The sequence below is a fragment of the Halichoerus grypus genome, chromosome 7 (assembly GCF_964656455.1).
Source record: "Halichoerus grypus chromosome 7, mHalGry1.hap1.1, whole genome shotgun sequence".
Classification (NCBI taxonomy): domain Eukaryota; kingdom Metazoa; phylum Chordata; class Mammalia; order Carnivora; family Phocidae; genus Halichoerus; species Halichoerus grypus.
Genome location: NC_135718.1, coordinates 12,049,872 through 12,068,867, shown reverse-complemented (window position 1 = coordinate 12,068,867; position 18,996 = coordinate 12,049,872). Strand labels below are relative to the sequence as shown.

Sequence of the window (18,996 nt, the reverse complement as noted above, 5' to 3'; positions counted from 1 at the left end):
GGACCCGGGGCGGGGCCTCGGCGGCGGGGCGGGGCCTGGGCCGGAGCCGGAGCGGGAGCGGGGGCGGGGGCGGGGGCGGGGAAGAGGGCTTCCCCACTTTTTGCCGGGACCTTCCTCGCGTCGACTTATCTGTCGGGTGCCTCAGCCCCAGTTCCGAGAAGAAAATGCCTGCTGTGGCTTCTAAGTAACGAAATGCTCAGGAAAACAACACTTTGTTTCTAACCGTCACCCCAACCTAAAAAGGACTAATCCAGGTGGGGAGTTTCTGATTTTTATGGTTAACCTGTGTGGATGACTGTTCTACTCGTTCTGCAAAAGGTTTTTCTTCCTGTTTAGGCTTCAGGTAGAGCCTTCTGGATTCTGCAGGAGATGGAATTAATTTTAAAGACATTTTTTTCCATTATTAAGCCAAGTGGGCAAGTTTTTGGTGTTCTGAAAACCTTTGGGATGGTGTGTGGACTTCCATTTTGGCCTCTCTTCCCCAAATTGGGAGAATTGGGACAAATTTAAATTCGGCTTTCTGTTGATTAGTAAAGCCAAGTGCTCAGTGGTGAGCATGGTATTTTGAAGCAAGCTCATCCAACACAGATAAAAATCACACGGTGAAAAAAAAAAAAAAATCACACGGTGGCCTTACGGTAAATGCAGACTCTAAGTAGGTATTTTCCAGGCACCAGTCATTCCACTACCAACATAGTTTCTTGAATCTGTATATATTATTTACTATTTTCTTTAAGTTGACTCACTTTTGAAAAACGTAAATGAATTTATTTGAAAGAAAATGTTAAATAACTTCAATGGTAAAACCTTGTAACTTGCTATGAATAGAAAATAATTAAAATAAATACATTAGGGATTCCTGGATGGCTCAGTTGGTTAATCGTGTGCCTTTGACTCAGGTCGTGATCCCCGGGCCCTGGGACTGGGGCCCTGGGATTGAGCCCCAGCTCGGCTCCTTGCTCGGCGGGGAGCCTATTCTCCCTCTGCCTGCCATTCCCCCTGCTTGTGCTCCCGCTCTCTCTCTCTCTGACAAATAAATAAATAAAATATTAAAAAAATAAATACATTAAAACAAAATGTTATCAACTAGATACAGTTGCCTGCTGAAAATCTGAGACTTTGTAAAAAGGGAGACAGGTGGCTAGCAGCATCCTGCTATCACATGGGGTTCTCTTTATGTAATCAGAAGGATTTAAAGAGCATTAAGAGGGTAACAATTTTCTCATTTTGGGACTTGATGTTATTTATTTTGCTCCTCACATAAATCCTTTTATGTACCACTAGTACAGCAGTGGGTACCAGCCCCATGTTTTGGAAAGGACTACCTTGGAAGCAAGAGATGAGAATCTAAAATGGTCTGACCATTTTGGAAAATTCCATGTCAGTATTTAGTAAAACTGAATATATGACTCAAATAACTTCAATCCTAGGCATATGCCCAAAAGATGTGTGTACATCAGTTTATCAAAAGACATAGGCTAGAATGTTCATAGCAACACTATTATAATGGCACAGAGATAAAACTACACAAATGCCCATCAACCATAGAATGGATGAATAAATTATGATATTATTAACATTATACAACAATGAGAATGAATGCACGGCAGTGACATGCAACAAGGTGCGTGAGTTTCACAAACATGATACTGAGTGAAAGAAGCCAGACATGAAAAAGTGGACACTGTATGGTTCCATTTATATGAAGTTCAAAAACAGGAAAAACTAATGTATAGTGTTTGAAGTCAGGATGGTGGTGACCTTGAGAAAACGAGAATTGGAAGAGGGTAATGAGAAGACAAGTACGGGGTGCAAATAATATTTTATCTGTTGACCAGCTTAAAGGTAATAGTTGTATTTACTTTGTGAGCATTCATGAAACTGTACACTTATGATTGGGCACTTTTAAATGTCATAATCCAATTAAAAGTATATATATATATAGCAAGTGGCTACAAATTTCTCAATTATTTCCCCTTAGTACCTGCCTTGTGTTTAATTGGTGCTCATAATGTGTTTGTGAACAGATGTTTGAAAAGGAAAGGGGATTGTAATGTTGGAGCTCAAAATCATACTGTAGTCTGAAATGGAATATTATTCAGCCATAAAAAGGAATGAAGGATTGATATATACCGTAATATGGATGAACTGAAAACAGCATTATGCTGAGTAAAAGAAGCCAAACCCAAAAGGCCAAATGTTATATGGTTCCTTTCATACGAAATATGTAGGATAGGTAAAGCCATAGAAACAGAAAGCAAATTGGCGATTACCAAGTGCTGTGAGGAGGAGGCAGGGGGACTGACTGCTTAATGGGTACAGGGTTTTCTTTCGGGGGTGACAAAAATGTTTTGGAACTACACAGAAGTGGTGATTGTACAACATTGTGAATGTTCTCAGTATCACTGGATGGTGCATTTTAAAATGGTTAATTTTATGATTTATGATTGTTACCTCAATTTAAAAAAAGAAGTAGGGACTAACAACAAATACAAAAAGATGCTATGGTCTAGCCCAGTGATTTTGTAGACAAGAAAATGGACACTTTTAGAGATGGAGAGACCTACCCAAAGTCACATAGCCGGTTGGAAGCAGAGGTGGAACTAGAAGCCAGAACATCCTCACACCTGACCAGCCAGTATGTGAGCTGGAAGAGGTGAGGGGTTGGAGGCAGAGAAAAGGCAAGGGGGAGGTTTCTCTTTCCATGTTCCTTACACCCATAACCCTTTGCTGTCCACCTCTCCTTTTCTCTAGCATTTTGGAGGGCACCTCTCTCTCCTATTTTATGCACCTGTAGTTTGGTTTCCACACATAGGCAGTTTGATTCATAATTAACTTCACTGTGATGTAAATCATAAGCAAACAAAACAACAGAACAGACTGGAGTTCCCTCATGATTTGGCTTATTCATCTTGGTTTCAGTTTTACAATTTAGAAGCTTTAGTTAGTCCTATCTCTTTGGGTGGGGCCTGTTGAGGCTTAAAGTTGACACTATTTTCTGTCTTCCATTTCATCCATCCTCCTCCAGCTGCCATTCAGCTTAGAGTGTGGTTTCTGCATCCTCCCTGCCACAAGCTCATTTTAGCCTTGGGAATAATGCATTTTCTTTCCTATTTAGGTCCCAGGTAGAGCCTTCTGTGTTGGATGAATTTGCATCAATTAGCAATGTGATTTTAATCAGTTAATAAGCATATATTGAGTGGATCATACAGGCGCTGCTCCCAAGGAACTCCATGTGTATCCAGGGAACATTGAGTAAAGATTGTAAAAAACCAAAATCCAAGATCCATCATTTTAATGAGCATACAAGAGGCATTATGGTTGAGAGTGGACAGCTGGGGTTCAAACACCAGCTCTGCATTTAGCACTTAACTCTCTTGGGCAAGTTACTCCCTGCCTGTTCTTCTACCTGAAAAATGGGAGTGATATTAATACCTCCCCCAAGGGTTGTTGGGAGGAATAAGCGAGTTAAATTTTAAAGCACTTAACACAGTAAACAGGTACACAGTGAATACTGTAAGTGTTTGTTTTATTAAATGAAAGAGTCCTTGGGGCATCTGGGTGGCTCAGTCCGTGAAGCGTCTGCCTTCGACTTCATGATCTCCGGGTCCTGGGATCGAGCCCTGCATCCGGCTCCCTGCTCAGCGGGAAGCCTGCTTCTCCCTCTCCCACTTCCTCTGCTTGTGTTCTCGCTGTGTCTCTCTCTGTCAAATAAATAAAATAAAATCTTTAAAAAAAAAAAAAATGAAAGAGTCCAGGCAAAGTGCTATGAGAGTTTAGAGAAACAGAGCTCAAGAAGGGTCTTATAGAGGAAAAAAGTGTTATCAGAATAGATGGATTCTGTCCTTGAGGGAGGAATGGGGGAAGATGAAGGAAAAGATGGCAGATAGAAGTAATTGGTGACCTTTGTCCCTTTGGTTTGTTTTTTTTTTTTTTTTTAAAGATTTTATTGATTTATTTGACAGAGACACAGCGAGAGAGGGAACACAAGCAGGGGGAGTGGGAGAGGGAGAAGCAGGCTTCCCACTCAGTGGGAAGCCTGATGCAGGGCTCTATCCCAGGACCCTGGGACCATGACCTGAGCCGAAGGCAGATGCTTAACGACTGAGCCACTCAGGCACCCCTCTGCTCTTTTTTTTTTTTTTTTAAGATTTTATTTATTTATTTGAGAGAGAGAGAAAGAGCATGAGTGGAGACAGGGGCAGAGGGAGAGGTAGAAGCAGACTCCCCGCCGAGCAGGGAGCCCAATGTGGGACATGATCCCAGGACCCTGAGATCATGACCTGAGCCAAAGTCACTTAACCGACAGAGCCACCCAGGCACCCCTTTCTGCTCTTTTGTCTGAGCAATTCTAGTTATTCTGCCTGTGCACTTGATGTTTACCACTGTGGGGACTTGTTACTCTACTTTCATACTTTTTTCCTAGGTTTTGTCTGTTCCTGTCTTCCTGCAGAGCTTGTGAGAGAAAGGCACCCACTTAGATGTGACAAGCAAAAATGTCTCCAGACATTGCCAAATATCCCCCAGGGGAAAAAATCATCTCCAGTTGAAAAACCACTGGTTTCGTGGTTAATGGCACAGGCTCTAGAGCCACCAGGACATGGGATCCCATTCTCCTTTTGTCATTTATGGTCTTAGAGGGTAGGGTTCATGTCTTAGGCATCCAGCATCCCTCATGGCTAGATCGGTTGCTTAACTTTTCTAGAACTCCACTTCTGCATCTGTAAGAGAATAATCATCACATCTCCCTCAAAGCATTAGCTGTGTGGAGAGAAACAATGCATGCAACATGCTTAGGGGGGTACTTGGCTCAGAATAGGGTTAAATAGATACCGGTTACTATTTTACCCACAAACAGATATGCTACATTTTCCAACAGCAGGCACAGACTTTGAATACATTTTGTTTTTCTCAAAGTGATAAAGTTCCTCTTCCTCCTTTCATTCAGGAATGAAGAATGAGGCTTTTGCACAAGCTCTGATCTCCAAATATCTCACATTAGGCTCTTCTGGATGCTAGAGGGACAAGAAGTCAAGGAAGGTAGAAGTTGAATAGCGTACCAGTTCACTGCCGCTCAATCTTCTCTGCCTAACAGAGTCCTCCCTCTTGGACTGTGCTCTTACTCGAGGGACCTTGAGTTTTTTTTTTTTTTTTTTTTCTTTTAAAGCTAACTCTGAGGAGTAAGGGTGACCATAATGGTAAGACACTTATCAGACCCCCATCTACCGGAGACGAGTTTTAGCTATGATTAGAAAGAAATCTTGCCCATATCTAAGATTCATGGAGATGTCAGTTTCTTACTTGGGTATCCAATAGCTTGGTACACTTTTTTTTAAAAAGTTCTCTTTGTCTAATGGAAAGCATAAATTTCTGCGGTATTGACTTGTGTGTCTACATTGTGTGTGTGTGTGTGTGTGTATAAATTTGTTGTTTTCTTTTTTTTTTTTTTAAGATTTTATTTATTCATTTGAGACACAGAGATACAGAGAGAGAGAGAGAGAGCATGAGCAGGGAGAGAGGCAGAGGGAGAGGGAGAAGCAGGCTCCCTGCTGAGCCAGGAGCCCAATGTGGGGCTCGATCCCAGGACCCTGGGATCATGACCTGAGCCGAAGGCAGACGCTTAACCATCTGAGCCACCCAGGCGCCCCTGTTATGTTTTCTTTTTGATATATGGTTTAATTCTCATCTTTGGGATGTACTGCCTTCTAGGTGTCTTTCTGCCTTTTCCCTTAATGGAAATCAAGCTAAGACATTTTGTGATTTGTATCTCCATAAATCTCAGTCGTTCCAAAAGTCATTCTTCACATTGGCATTTTAAGCATGCTCAACAAAGCATTACTCTTTCCTTCGCACCGAGCAGAGGCCCAACACAACAGCATGATTTTTGAGTCTTTTGGCCACAGGAGAGGAAGTCCCACTGCTTATCCCTTCTTTTCCAAACAGGAAGCTGAGGCAGCTGCCTGTGGTTAATGAGCTTTCCCCAAGTCACATAGGGATTCATTGGCTGGGGACCATTAGAACCGAGAACCTTCCAGTGGACATGCTGGTCCCCTGGCCTGCTGCTCTCTGTCTCAAGCCTGATTTCTTTTATCCTGAAGGGAATGAAATACCTTAGAATCTCCGACCCAGAGGCCCAGAAGGAATTTTATACAAGAGCCTTCCAATGGTCCGTTCAGAACTGCAAAGTGAGTGGCCTGCAGCTCATCCCAGGCTGCAGCCAGAGACTTCCCCTGAAAAGGTAAGCAGAGTCCTCCAGTCGTTCATTCCATGGAAACATAACTGTGACTGGTGTTTAATCACCAATATCAACACTGTCCTGCCAACCTTCCCTGCCCACCTTCCCTGCCCACCTCTCCCATCCATCTCCCAGGGGCCTAGAAAGCATTGTGCACAGGCCTTTCTCGTTCTCCTTGCTCGTGCCATATCATATTGGAATTCTTTTTTGCCTTGTCTGGGTCTTAACCATATCTTGAGGATAGAGCTCCTGTCTTACTCATCTTTGTGGTCCTAATGGCTAGGTGAGTGCCTGGCTCATAGCAATTGCTCAAAAAAGTTTGTCAAGTGAATGAATAAGCAGTGGCCGGCTTGGTGGCCAGAACGTTCTTTCCACACTCGTTCTGGAAAAAACATCTTTTTATTTGGCTTTCTCTAGCTGTCACAACAAGGACACGAACTGTTCTGCTAAAGGAAGAAGACAAACTGACCTCGTCTACATCACCAAAAGAGTAGAAGATAACTGAATTTCTCCCTTTTGAGTTTGAGAGAAGAATTTTTGGATCTCTTGGAGGGAACGGCAAATGAAAAGATAAATGCTATTTTCTCTGGTGATTAGGAAAATACCTCCCTGGAACCACGAGTTACATTCTGGTAGTTGGGGCTACAATTAGAGATGGCAAACATGATTCTGGGTTTTGCTGAGCTCTTTCTCTTTCCAGGGCAAAAAGCATTCATTTTTTTCCCCTCTTTTCTCATTGACGAGGAGCCCCAAATTCAACTCTCTCTTGGGTTCAGGGAGGATGAAACCTCAACGCAGAGCCATGTCTCCTAGCAAAGGCTTCTCCTTTGAGCCTTATCCCCCAGCGTCCCCCTGCACTGCTTTCTGCTCTAGGATGGTCTCTCTAATGCAGGCAGCAGAGTGATGGAAGGAGTCTGCTGTCCTCAATTTAAACCCCCCATGGATCATTGCACCTTTCGGAGTCTGAGGGTCTCCATGTAAGGACACCCGCCTCCCGGGCTTCTTGTGAAGCTGTAGAGAGAGAGAGAGAGAGTGCCCGCCATGCAGGAGGCCTGTGGTTAGGTAGTGTTCGCTTGTCCTGGGCACCTGCCTCCTCTGCCCTCTCCCTAGCACATCTTTGCTTTCTTCTGCACCTTTCCCCTCCTTGTCTTTGTTGCCTATCCTTCCCCTATTCCCCGCCCCCCAACTTTTTAAAAAGAGATTTTAGTTTTTAGAGCAGTTTTAGGTTCACAGCAAAATTGCGTGAATTTCCCGAGAGTAGCCATCTGTGCGCCGACCCCACACCCACACGGCCTACCTGCCATCGACAGCCTGTGGCAGGTGGTATGTTTGTTACAGCACATGAACCTACACTGATTCGTCATTATCACCCAAGGCCATCATTTATGTTAGCGTTTACTCATGATGTTGTATATTCCGTGGGTCTGGACAAATATGTAAGGACACACTTCCATGAATAGTTTTACTGGAATAGTTTTGCTGCCCTGAACATCCTCTGTGCTCCCCCCCAACCCTGGCCGCCTATATCCCCTTTTTGGAGCGGCGTCTCCCATCCTGCCGACCAACATCTGCCCTCGATGTCCCTTCCACCCTGTACACTTAACAAACACGAAACCAAACTCTTGTTTTCTCTCCTCAGATCTGTTCCTTGCTGCCTTTCCCACCCCCGAACCAGCACCCGAAGGAGACACTGACTTCTCTCTGCCTCCACGACTGCCTCCTCTGTCCAAGCCTCCATCTGTTCTCCCTGGGATTCTCTCCCAGCTTCTCAGGGGCTCTTGGTGGTCCAAGAGGCTTAGTCCCTTTCATCATCTGAGCTCGATTTCAAAAGTGAAAGAAAACACAACACTGAGTCCAGGCCGCTCTGTTACGGGTCTCTGGTATGCCTCAGACCCTGCCACTTCTTGGGCTCCAGAGGTTTCCCACTGTCAACACTCGCATCTCTGTGCTGAGGCCTCTCTTCAGAACTGGGGGAGGCAGTGTGCCCATCCCTGCAGAAAGGCAGAAATGAGAGAGCGTTATTAATCCCCTGCCCGGCAGCCTTGCAAATGCCCCGGGGAAGGGATTTGGTGTAGAGATTATCACAGCTCCCCCGCCACTTGGGTGGCTGAGCTGAGCTGTGTTTCCCAGAGTGACCAGCACTCCCGGCCTGGAGTGTATTTGGAAGGATTAAGTTCTAGCTCTAGCTGCCCCCGGAAGTTACGTCCTCCTCCCTCGCCCGCACTTCCTGCACCTCCCACATTTGAACGCTTATCTCAGGGTCTAGGAGAATCCAAACTAGGACACAGCATGACAAAAATTGTAACACAAAATGCTATCCCCAGGCTGGTTCTAGGATTTAGGTGGAAACATTTATTCCGAATACGCTCCAGGCCGGGAGTGCTGGTCACGGGAACCAGGTTGAAAGGTAAAGGATGAATGCCATCAGCTCCTCTCTCTAGTGCTAAATGGAACTGGGTTTGGAGACACTGCAGAAGTCTAGTCATGAGGCCTGCCCTGCCTGCCTCCTCCACCCTCGCCCCTTCCCCGAGGCCTCCTAACCCATCTTTCTGCCTTTGCTCTCAGCCTCTTTCCCATTTAGTCTCCATTTGGCGGCAACAGTGGCTCTCCTTCAAATACCAACCAGGTCATTTCATTGCCTACTTAGAACTTCCCGATGGCTCTCCACTGCATTAGAGTAAAACCCAAATTCGCACAAGGGCCCTACACAGTTTGAGCCCCTGCCTCCTTTCAGAGAGCTCACTTTGGGCTCCTCCTACCCCATTCCTGCTCCGGCCATATTGGTCTACTCCTCCTTCCCCCAACACCCACCCTGCCCCCTGGCACGGGCTGTGCTCTTTGGCGGGAATGTGCGCCACTCACATCTGGCTAGCTCCTTTTCCTTACTGAGGTCACAGTTTAGCTGTCATCCTCACCAAGAGGACTTCCTTAAAGACTATGTGTGTTATTCTTTCTTCTTTTTTTTTTAAGATTTTATTTATTCATTTGACAGAGAGAGAGAGAGCGTGAGCACAAGCAGGGGGAGCAGCAGACAGAGGGAGAGAGAGAAGCAGGCTCCATGCCGAGCAGAGAGCCCAATGTGGGGACTGGATCCCAGGACCCTGGGATCGTGACCTGAGCCAAAGGCAGATGCTTAACTGCTTAACCGACTGAGCCACCCTGGCGTCCCTGTGTGTGTTATTCTGTCTTGGCCCTTGTTTGTATCCTTTGTTCGGAAACTTACGTTTACCATTACTTTATCTGTTTGTTTGTTGGGTGTTTGTCCTGCTCCCTTCTGGAGCAGAAGCCCCAGTAGGGCGAAGGCCACTTCCATCTTGTTCATTACTCTATCCTCAGCACCTAGCACAGTGCCTGGCACATGGCAGACTCCTCACCAATTTAGAAGAATGTGGCTAAAAACTCACATACATGGGTACTTCTGACCTCCTCAGCTAATACTTCTTTCCCCTAAATGCCTCTGGCAGCCATCATCAGCATAATTCTTTTGGCAATAAATCCTGTGTGTTTTATCACAAACCTTCTGCCATTGCCTGGAGCTACTATTTGAATCATGCATTGTGTCTTCATCATTTCTGGTGGCGGTGCTAGTTTGCGGATTGAATGACTGTTGACTTCATTTTTTTAACGCCCCTCATTACTTGAGAATGGACTTGCTAAAAACAAGGACATTCTCTTACATAATCACCATGTTACAACGATCAAAATCAGGGATGTTAACATGGACACACTATTACCTAATCCCCAGACCATATTCAAATGTCATCAGTTGTCCCAACAATGTCCTTTGTAGCTAGCCACACAGTCTTCCCCGCCCCTCCATGATCCAGTCCAAAACCACACTTCGCATTTGGTTGTCTGGTCTTTTTAGTTTCTTTTAATCTGGAACAGTTCCTCAGTCTTTCTTTATCTTCCTTGACCTCCACGGTGTTGAAGAACACAGGCTGGCTCTTTGGTTGGATGTCCCTCAGTTTGCTTGTCTGGTATTTCCTCATGACTAGATCTGGATTCCGCATTGTTGACAGGAACACATCTGCAGTGTTGTTCCAGAATGTACTTAACCAATCTGCTATTGGTGGAGGTTTGTGTTGTTTCAAATTTTTCCTCATATTATGATCTTTATACATCCTTGTAGCCAATATTTACACATTTTTATCCATATCTTTAGGGCATATTTCCAGAAGTGAAACTATTTGGTATGTTTTGCCAAATTGCCTTCCAGAAAGGCTGTGCTAGTTTATACTCCCTCCACAGTGACTGAAACTGGTGGTTTCTAGATTTTTGCCAACACTGGATCCAAACAGGGTTTTTTGTGTTTTTTTTTTAAGATTTTATTTATTTATTTGAGGGCGAGAGGGAAAGCACAGAGGGAGAGGGAGAGGGAGAGGGAGAAGCAGACTACTCCCTGAGCAGAGAGCCTGACTCAGGGCTTGATCCCAGGACCCTGAGACCATGACCTGAGCTAAAGGCAGATGCTTCACTGACTGAGCCACCCAGGCGCCCCTGGATCCAAACAATTTTAAAACATCCTTCTTTCAGGGCGCCTGGGTGGCTCAGTCGTTAAGCGTCTGCCTTCGGCTCAGGTCATGATCCCAGGGTCCTGGGATCGAGCCCTGCATCGGGCTCCCTGCTCCGCGGGAAGCCTGCTTCTCCCTCTCTCACTCCCCCTGCTTGTGTTCCCTCTCTTGCTGTGTCTCTTTCTGTCAAATAAATAAATAAAATCTTTAAAAAAAAAAAAAAAATCCTTCTTTCAGCAGTTTCTCCTTCTCACATTGATCTGTCCCCCATTTAGTTTCTTGTATGTGTGACTGGTTGGTCCCAAGAGCCTAGAAGCTATTTATTTAAAGATTTATTTCTTTGACAGAGAGAGACACAAGCAGGGGAGGGGAGAGGGAGAAGCAGGCTCCCTGCAGAGCAGGGAGCCCGACGTGGGGCTCGATCCCAGGACCCTGAGATCATGACCTGAGCCGAAGGCAGACGCTTAATGACTGAGCCACCCAGGCGCCCCCTAGAAGCTATTTAAAGGCAGGGTTTGCGTTTCTCGCTCATCTTTGTGGTCTCCCATGGTACCTGACTAGGCTTTCTGCTTCCTAGTCACTCAGTAAATGTCAGAGGAAGGAAGCAACACATGATTGAATGATGACACCGTACATGATTGTTAGATTCTGCTCTGACATGCTGGGCTACCAAAAATGGTATTCACACTGGCACCCCAAAGTCTGAGCCCTTACTAGCCTAGATTAGCCAGTGGGCCAGCGTTTTACCAGTTTCCATTCCTGGGCCTCTGCATAGCCCCAAAGAATCTTAAATTTTGTCCATGTTGATCCCAGGCATGCTCTTCATCTCAGACATCCACCCCACTGCAGACAGCTGCTCTGGGCTTCTCAGCTCCCTTTTCGCCCTTGCTCCAGAAGCTTCTTTGGGCTGCTGCAGGTCTTCTTGCACAGACCTCTGGGTCTCATTGTGGTCACTTGCCTTTCTTTCAGTTCTCTAGTGCCAGCTAAGACGAATGATTGTTTTAAAATGAAGGCATGGGGATAACAGATGGGAATTACAATGCAGACAAAGGCAAAGATCAAGCAGGATGTGAGCCACCCTGTTCATATATTCTATCACCTTCCAAGCTCCATAGGAACCTGTTAGGGACCATTTTTCTCCTTTGCTATATCCCTCCTTCCCTCATGTTGCAGGGATCTGCTCCCACATGGGGCACCAATGATCTTGCGTCTCTTCCCTCAGCCCAGCTCTCCTGCGCCCCTCCCCAACTCTTGGCTTCCCCCAGAAAGAGAATGATCCCCAGCAATGAGCTGCCCCTCTCTGAAGACATTCTTTTAGAAAATTAAGCAGCACAATTAAATCCTCACTATTCCCAATGTCTCCATTCCAGAGTAGGAAGTTGGCTTCATTTTCACACAACCAAAAGCCCCTCAAAGTGTTTTCCCCAAATAAAAGAGTCTTCTTCCTTCTCAGATGAATTTTTCCTTCATCCTTTCCATACCAACGACAACAACAAAAGTCCTTATTGTTTGCTTAAATAGTTTGTGATTTTTTTAGTCATCCACTTTTCAGAGCAGGTGGTGCCAGGTCACAGAGCATGTAGCCAGGTCACAGAGCATGTAGCCAGGTCACAGAGCATATACTCAACTTCACCATGTCCAAAGCCGCCTTATGGGCTCTACCTCTCAGCTCCGTTAAGGCTACATGGGTGAGGGGCCCCAGATCATGTGCAAGGAGAAGCTGCTTTTCATTTCTCCAAGGGTTTGAGATGCTGGAGCCAGAGGTTGAGTGGAGGTGGGACAGGAGACCATGCTGAAAATAAAGATGCTGTTCAATTTTTGCCCTTTCTTTGGTGCCCCCCCCCCCCCAAATGGGAAAACTGATGTATCTCAGAGAGGAAGGAGGGTGTGAGGACGGTGAGAGGGGAGCTTGTGGTGCAACGCCCCCCAGGTCAGCAGGGCAGCGAAGCTCCTAGTTAGGGGTCTTTTATTTCACTGGCCTGTAATTTCCTTGTACTTAAAATTGGACTGATAATATCTACCTACTTTTCAGGTAGTTTGTACCTTGTTGTTCAGCACATTAATATTATTCATCACTTGCTCTGATCCAAGTATTCAACTATTACTTGGATTAATTTTTTTTTTTATTCACGTAAAATTTATGACCCTGGGATCATGACCTGAGCCGAAGGCAGACACTTCACCGACTGAGCCACCCAGGTGCCCTGTGTACCAGGTTTTGTGTGGACATGTTTTCTTTCGGGTATATACATAGAAGTGGGACTGCTGGACCACGTGTTAACTCTGTTTAGTGTTTTCAGGAACTCAGGGATTTTTTTAGGGAAGGAAAAAAGGAATGTTAACAAAACCAGGGGTGATGGAATGATGCTACATCTTGGTGTGCTGGTGGTTATACAAGTATATGCATTTGTCTAAACTCATAGAACTGAACACCAAAAAACGTGCATTTCCTTTCTTTGTAAGTTTAAAAGGTAGATGACAAGAAAATGTTCATTGACTTTAAAAAAAAAAAATCATTGTTTCATTCTAATGGGAAAAGATTGGTAATAATAAATACATTCATCCGTGGATGACAAGTTAAATGAATTATGGTCCAGTCATTCAATGGAATGAATATCCTGAGTCCTTAACAAAAAGGACTTCCCCCCACCTCCCCACAAACAAAGAGAGGCCAGATTCAGTCTGGAGAGGAGGGGATTCCTTGGAATCCTAGTTGGATCCTGAAGCACACAAGGATTGTAGAGCTTGAGATGTGAGTAATGGTAACATTCTGTGACCCAGTAAAGTCACTTTATGAGCGGAATTGTTCCCTTTGTAGTACGTGGGAACAGTTTGCATTATATATCAACTGGCTCAGCACACTCAAGGACACATTTTGGGCCATAGAACGTGGAACCTGAGTTACTTTTGCCATTTGGGGGCAGGCTGCAGCTCTCCAGAGTTCAGGCTAGATGGCATCCTCTCTCTATGGATGGAGGAGACTATGACAGCTACCAGCTACATGGAATGAGTGCTCTAACCTGCTAGCTCCTTCCTGAGCTCCTTTTTATGGCACAATAACCCATGACTTTGCTTCTGTAGGAGGGGATCAAGCTGCCCCGGATCAATTGGGCCAAATTAGGTATTATATTCTATTTTATGTAATTGTCAAAAAAGCAATCTGTGCAAAGCATTACATCTAAAAAAGAAAATCAACTCTGAATATTTGATAGATTCCATTTAGCATATAACTGACCAGCTGAGACTTCAAGGAGGGAGTGAGTATGCCCTCCTTTTATGGGGTCAATTAAATATTCACATGTCTGCAATGGCTTCTTTTAGGACAGTAAAAGCTTCATACTAATGTCTCGGAGATAATTAGGCCCAGAGTCTCTGGAGCAAGAGAAAGTTGATGTTATTGTAGCATTAAGGTCGAAACTGCTGGAGCCCCTTTCACCAATGAGTCATCTGGTTTAAAGGCTCCTACCATTGCATTTAATTCATCTTACCTCCTCCTTCTCTCTCTCTCTCTCTCTCTCTCTCTTTTTAAGATTTTATTTATTTATTAGAGAGCACACGTGCACAAGCAGGTGGAGTGTCAGGCAGAGGGAGAAGGTGAAGGAGAAGCAGACTCCCCACTGAGCAGGGAGCCCAATGCAGGGCTGATCCCAGGACCCTGGGATCATGACTGAGCCGAAGGCAGATGCTTAACGACTGAGCCACCCAGGCGCCCCCCTCGTCCTTCTTTCTCTTTAAGAAGCAATTGTACCTTTGCTGTCATGATTGTATCCACAGTTCCACTGTGGGCTTCTGTGCTCAAACAAATGAACCTGGCTTTGGTCATGTCTTTGCCTGATAGATGCTAGTCATAAAAAGACCAGAAGTGGGTTGTTTGTTTGTTTTTTTTATGATGATTTGGATTCTTGTCTTACCTGTATTAACAGAAAATCATTGGCTCTTGAGTAGATTACTAGAAAAAGGCTGTTTTTCTTCCTCCCACTCTGAATTAATTTTTATACTTTTGCTGTGCAATTTCCTTACAATTTAAACATCTTTCCTCCCTCTAAATCTGAATGCTCAGCACTGAACCAACCAACCAAACAAACAAATGCCTAACCTTCTGTGCACCATTTTTGGAGGGAATATCTTGTGTTTCACTCAGTCTGAAAAGTCTGAATTAAAATTGGTCTGCTTCGTTTTCTAAAAACTTGTGTGATTAGTTTAACTACTGGGCTAATTGCAGAAGACTGCTGGATTTGAGGATGGAGGTACAGTCAGATAGCTTGGAAGATCCAGGAACGGAGCCTGCCTGTGTCATTCTGTGGTGCTGACCTCTGATACAAGGAGGTGAGTCTCCTCCCTTTCCCTTTTAATCTCTGATCTTGCAGGGACGTGGGGATTTTGATAGGTAACTAGAATGGAGTAACTAGTACCCCAGGGGCCTAGGAGGGACTGAGTCACGCCATATTTGCTCCATGTCAACCAGTATTTGCCGTATGCTCACTATGTATAAGGCACGTACTAGGTTCTATAGAGAAGGGAATTGAAAGATGACATAGACAACGTTTCAGGCCTTCAAGTAGGGAAGGCAGACACTTACCTAAATGACTAGCGTCACCATTTACTTACCAGTTGACCTCGGGCAACAGACCTAATTCTCTGAGGCTTAGTTTCTTCTACATACAATGGAGGCAACAACTTTGTGTCTATTCAGGGCACAAGTCGGTCTACTGTGGAGACATTCCTAACTGAACATGGTGCCAAGAAGGGGGCCTTTCCTTCCCACTAAAGACCACGTTAAACTGCTATAGTGCCAGGAGCACAGAGACCACGTGTGGCTGGGACCATCAGCAGATTTTTGCATATTGTCAAGAACCTCTTTTCTGAACTTGCATCAGAACCCAACGGGTGGGTGTTTAGATGTCTCAAGGTCATAGTCATCTGACAACACCAGGCTGAAGCCTCCCAGTAGATTTATGAAGATCAGCTGGTTCATCGTGAAACCAAAGGCTGCTAAGGCCCCACATGTTGCTTGGAGGTCACTTGTTTCCAAACTGTGATATTTCTACTACTACCCCATTTTACAAATATTATTGATTAGGATGAACAAGCTTTTTTTTTTTTTTAAGATTTTATTTATTTATTCATAAGAGACAGAGAGAGAGAGGCAGGTTCCCCGCTGAGCGGGGAGCCTGATGCGGGACTTGATCCCAGGACCCTGGGATCATGACCTGAGCTGAAGGCAGATGCTTAACCATCTGAGCCATCCAGGCACCCAAACTTTTTTCTTTTTTTAAGTGACTTGACTTTAAAGGAAAATAAGTAAATAGAAGAACGATCAGTGGTCTACAGCATGGCAAAATTTTTAATGTCAAGTTTGGTAACCACTGGGACTATCGATGAAGGGGCTTCTCAGGAGGCAATGTAACTGAAAACATTTCCAATCCCACCTACAGCTCTCATTTCTCCTCTCTTGGAATCTTCTAGGTGCTTGAAATCACTCCTCTTCTTTGTTTCCAAAGTCCTTTTGTATGTATCCAAAATGGTCCTTATTCCATTTCATCTCAGTAGTTTGTCTTCTAGTTTGCTTTCCTTGCCAGTGGCAAGTTCTCCCGGAAAATTGCTGTTGTATTCGCTGCAGTGCTTGGCCCATAGGTAAACTCTGAAGAAGAAAGAATAAACAGGAGAATAAGCACACTGTCTCCAGCTGTTTCCTGATGATTAGAAAGCTGTGTGGCCAGGAAAGGGTTGAAAACTCCAGATCCAGTACTATTCAGAAGGCCAGTTTGATTATTCAGGCAAAAGCAATCCATATATGTATATATATATATATATTTTTTTCTTTAAAGATTTTATTTATTTATTTGACAGAGACACAGTGAGAGAGGGAACACAAGCAGGGGGAGTGGGAGAGGGAGAGGGAGAAGCAGGCTTCCCGCTGAGCAGGGAGCCCGATGTGGGGCTCCGTCCCAGGACCCTGGGATCATGACCTGAGCCAAAGGCAGACACTTAACGACTGAGCCACCCAGGCACCCCAAAAGCAATCTATATTTTATTACAAAGATAAGTTTGTGACTTTCCTGAATAGTTGATTTCTATTTACAAGAACTCTGACCGAGCAGCTTTATCCACACAATACAGGTGCCAACAGAAGAGTGAGACTCTGTGGTTCTCTTGCATTTTCCCGTTCAGCTGATCCTGAGTGGATCTGGAAGTCAGAATTTGACATATTCCCATCCCTCTCAAACTCACCCACTGTTCTATTTGGATTTGCATTCTTGCCTTCAGCCAGCAAGATTTTCTGACTTACCTATTGATATTTAATAGCCTGCTCTTTTTCGAATCAAACCCATTTCTCTAGAGGACTGCTGTTGTTAATGCAGTTAATTGAAAGGAATGAAGCTATAACGGTGGAATTATAGGAAGCTATAATGGTGTAATGGAAAAACCCCCTTAAGTCTTAATCACTTAGCCAACTGCCTGGTTTGCTTTCTTACAATACAATTTAAGTTCACTCTGGCAGCCAAACAGGACAATTGCAGCCAAGTTCTGCTGGCTAGCCTGAGCTAGCCAGAAATTAAGTGCATAGACTCTGAGTCAGACCTCTAGGTTCAAATCCCACATCTTCTACTTCTTCGTTGTGTGACCTTAGGCAATTTATAAAACCTCTTCTAACCTGGTGACTTTATCTATAAAACAGGGCTATGTATGTTCTCTACCTCATCCGGATGTTGTGCTTGATGAAATAATCCACGTAAAGCACTTAGCACAGGACCTGGCCCTCAGTTGGATCCAGTAAATCTAGCCATTATCATTCCATTCTCCCATTGGAATGTCCTAATTTCCTCAGAGAGGCACAGATACTTGAAATACAACCATTTATTTTGTAGGCAGGATGTATTACCATGTAGCAGAGAAAAGTAGATAGGCTTTCACTTGCTGAATGATCATGCAGAACCCACTTAGTCTCTCTGGGTCTGTTTCAGATCTGTAAAATGAGGGGGAACAGGCAGGATTTTCCAGAGTTGCAAACTCAAATGTCTATAGAGGCCAATTAGGTAAAATGAGGCAACCACTGGGGACTTGGGCTGGGTATAAGATCATAGAGTGGGGGGGGGTTATGGCTGACTGTAGACCTTTCCTACTCAGCGTGTGGGCCACTGACCAGCAGGATTGACAGAACCTTGGTGTTTGTTAGAAAACAGCAGAATCTCAGGACCCACCTAGTGAAACAGAATCTGCATTTTAACCAGATCCCTAGGTGACCTCTATGCACATAAAAGTTTGAGAAGGCTGCTGTGGAGCACAGACCATCTAAAGGCATTCGGCTTTAGTTTTGTTTTGCTTTAATGTTAGCTACAGAAACTCCGGGCTACAACAGGCCTCAGGCTACCAGTAAGTGGCAAGTGACCATTGTAGTTGGTGAGCTCTGATATGCTGCCAGCTCTAGGATCCTCTCTGAGAAATACCCTATCATTATAAGTTAGGGCTCTGGGCATGTGGATAGAGAGCCAAGACTAAGCCTGGGTTGCTTAGGACAATAATTCCTGGAGTGGAAGATTCCTAAAAAGTCATCTGCTCAGCTCCCTGCCTTCTGACGGGCAAACTGATTGTCCCCACTCTGCAGATGAGGAAAGTGAGGCCCAGGGAGACCCACTGACCCAAATCCACACACCAGGAAGTGGTGGTGGTGGTGAGTATATGGCATCATATAGGAACAAGACAGGTCTGTGCTGTTAAAATCTGCGACCATTCTGGTTTCCAAGGCTTCGAAAGTCTATTAATTTCTGTACATTCTCCCATGCGTAGTAATTGTTCTTCGTTTCTCCCAGCACCTCCCTGCCACTTCCTGGCAGCCTTGGGGACAGAAGGTTTCCTCCTTTTTGGCGGAGAAGGCCCAGAGCCGGCTTCTGAACGGATATCCGGCCCGCAGGACGCAGAGGAGGCAAAGGCCTCATTGTTCCTTGGGGCCAGCCGCCCTTCCCCCAGGCCGTAGGACTCGCAGACCACGGGTGACCGAGGGCTCATTTCCCAGGAGTGGGACCTTGAAAGAAAGCAAGGAAGAGAGGCAGAGAGTAGGTCTGAAATGTCATGTTCTGAGCATACTGCGGAAAGGCGCTCAGAGCCCCAAGATAAATAAACCCGTAATTTGAAAACGTATTTCCAACCCGGGCTCCGCGCGGTTACTCATTACCGCTCTCCACAGCCGATTCGGGCGATTCCGTGTACCTTCTTATAAATCGGAATGTTTGACTGTAATGAGGGTCG

General features: G+C 45.0%; 1 long non-coding RNA gene across 2 annotated transcripts; it reads left to right on the top strand.

Moving 5' to 3' along the window:
- Window positions 1-57: 57 nt before the first annotated feature.
- Window positions 58-18,707, top strand: LOC118555620 (uncharacterized). 2 transcript variants are annotated; one of them, XR_013449588.1, is made up of 5 exons: window positions 58-254; window positions 6,099-6,238; window positions 6,653-10,313; window positions 14,972-15,075; window positions 18,561-18,707. It is a non-coding gene; the product is annotated as an uncharacterized LOC118555620 (long non-coding RNA). The 2 variants fall into 2 exon arrangements; XR_004927087.2 differs by lacking the exon at window positions 6,653-10,313.
- Window positions 18,708-18,996: the final 289 nt, after the last annotated feature.